The 2,695-nt window shown below is 53.8% G+C and overlaps 1 protein-coding gene across 1 annotated transcript in view; it reads right to left on the bottom strand.

The window, feature by feature from the left end:
• The window catches only part of ARHGAP8 (Rho GTPase activating protein 8), a 64,367-nt gene that overhangs the window by 54,130 nt on the left and 7,542 nt on the right, over positions 1-2,695 (bottom strand). The window lies entirely within an intron of this gene.

Consider the following 2,695-nt stretch of genomic DNA (forward strand, 5'->3'; position numbering starts at 1 on the left):
CCTCAGGCCCCTCCCAGCCCTGACATCCCCTGTTCTCAGGCCCCTCCCAGCTCTGACGTTTCATCACGCCTCCCATCCCGCATATTCTGTCTTTCTGAGATTCTTATGTTTTCCTTACGCCTCAGTTTGGAAGCCTGTTAGAACCCAAAGATCACGTCCTCCCTCTCTCTTTCCCTTTTCCTGTCTCAGAAGCATCAGTTATTTGAAAGAGGTTTCATTAATGACTAGCACCACATGCAGCCCTCAGAGAGAAATTAGACCATGAGGTTTCTGTGGTCTTGGAATTCTCCTTTGCCGCTAAACCATCCAGTGGAAAAGTCTCTTGGGTCTGGAGCGCCATCATGGAGTGAAGGGCCAGATCTGGGCCCTGGCCCCAGCTCCCCCTCAGTGTCTCCTCTTCTCTGGGACCCCGAAGCTCATGTGCACACCCCAGCCCCCACTTGGCTTCTGCGCACAGGGCACCCCGTCGAGGCCTCTCTTCTCCGTCCACTTCCTTAACCACTTTCATTCCCGATCAGTTCAGTTTCTGGCTTCACTGCTTTTGCTGACAGAGGCCAGGGTCTACTCCATCCTTCCAATATCCCTCACAAGACCCATCCATCCCACATCTCCCCTTCCCTTTTCCATTCGGCTCCTCCGAAAGGCCAGCCACATCTGTGGCCCCACCTTTTCTCCCTAAGTCCCTTCCAACCACCTCCAAGTGCCTTCTCCAAAGCCACCAGAGATCTCCTAATTCCCCAGCCTCACAGCCTTTCCAATCCTCATCTTTCTCGATGCCCTCCTGGATCGTGGTTTTCTCCCGGACGCTCTCCCCTCTCTAGGATTCCCTGACACTGGTCTCCCCCCGCTCTCCTCCTGCCCATCTGATTGGCCCCTCTCTGCCTCATCTGCCAGCTCACCAGCCACACCTGGATCACTACATGGGCCTGCTGTCTGGTCTTCCCGACTCCTGCCAGCCTTTCACTCTCAGCACGTAGCTGCCCTGGCCAATCAAGCCCAACTGCTCCCTATTCCCTCAGAGATCCTCTGTGGGTCTGGGCCCCGGCCAGACTCCCCTTTCTACACTGGCTCCTTACTGCTCCCGTGACAGCCCCTCACATCTGGAAGGCCTCCCTCCTCACATGCCCCTCATAGAACCCCCAAGCTGAGACGCCATTGTCTGTTAGTGCCCACCCTTCCCTCAGTCACCGCCCCCTTATCTCTTCTGGGTCTATCTCAGGGCAAGCGTGGTGTCCCATAACAGAACACAACCCTTTACAAGACAGACACTGCTAGGAACAACACAGTGCCCACCACACAGCAGACCGTCCACAAAGGCTTGAAATGTGTTTAAAGCCCTTTGGCAGGGGCGGCTAGGTAGGACCTAGTAGAGCACAGCCCCGGAGTCAGGAGGACCTGAGTTCAAATCCGGCCTCAGACACTTGCCACACTTACTAGCCGTGTGACCTTGGGCAAGTCACTTAACCCCAACTGCCCTTCCTCCAAAAAAAAGCAGCCCCAGCTGTCACCCAGTTTTATATTTTGATGCTATCATTCAAGGCCCTGCCCCAGTCTATGCTGCCCCTGAATCTTCGTTTCCATCATTCCCTGCACACCAACACCCTCTTCCTCACCTCACGGTGAACTGAATGTCACTCCTCCTTTTCAAGGTAACTCAAACGCCCCCCCTCTTCAGAGCCTTCATGGGCCTTGCAGAGGCAGCCATGATAAGAAAACCCTCCCTGCTTCTTAGAGTTACTATTCTACATGGTCATTTTGGATTGGATAATCCTAGATGCCAGCCAATCTCCTGAAGGAATCCTGCCATTTCTCTGATGGTGAAACTTTGATGCTGGCTTAACATCCTGTGACCCTCCCCAAGGTCCCAAAGGACAGGAGCTTGTCTGCCTCTGGACGGCCCTTCATGGCCAAGGTCAGCAGAGATGGTCTGGTCTAACCCTTGAGGGAGGTTCTGGGACCTGCCACAGGACCCCCAAGAGGCAAAGCTGGGGATCCTGGGGTTCTAGGCATACAGGGAACCCCAGCTCCTGACTGGGCCATTTCTGGTTCCTACTGGTCAGGGCTTTTAAGACATACCCCAGTTGCCAACAAGGCAGCGTGTCTTTCAGTCTTCTCTGCACTGGGTCAAACTCTCCTCCCATGGGGAAACCTCTGCTCTTACTTCCTGTGTTGCTCATTAGAGAGTCAAGTAAAGGTTGAGTGTAACAAGATGCCAAGTGTCCACTCCTGGCGGCTTTGGGCACAATCTGGGCACCTCTCCTCTAGAGGGATGAAGTAGGTGAGCTGGCCAGAGACACCCAACTCAGCCGGGGGTCCTTCGGGCACTTCCCTTCAGTGGTTTTCAGTCCCGTCTGACTCTCTGTGACCCCAGTTGGGGTTTTCTAGGCAAAGACACTGCAGTGGTTTGCCATCTCCTTCTCCAGCTCATTTTACAGAGGAGAAAAATGAGGCAAATAGGGTTAAGTGACTTGCTCAGGGTCACACAGCCAATAAGTGTCTGAGGTCAGATATGAACTCAGGAACGTAATTCTTCCTGCTTCTAGACCCTATCTCTATCCAATGGACCACTCAGCTGCCCTGCTTTGGGGCAGAGGCTCTTTCACACAGATCTACACCAAGACGTCTCTTAGACAACTCACAAGAGCATAAAAGTGTGAACCCAGGATGTCAGAGTGGGGAGGGGCTCTGAGAACTG

This window comes from Petaurus breviceps, unplaced genomic scaffold, assembly GCF_028583685.1.
Source record: "Petaurus breviceps papuanus isolate PSGF00001 unplaced genomic scaffold, PetGlider_PUasm1.0 610, whole genome shotgun sequence".
Classification (NCBI taxonomy): Eukaryota; Metazoa; Chordata; class Mammalia; order Diprotodontia; family Petauridae; genus Petaurus; species Petaurus breviceps.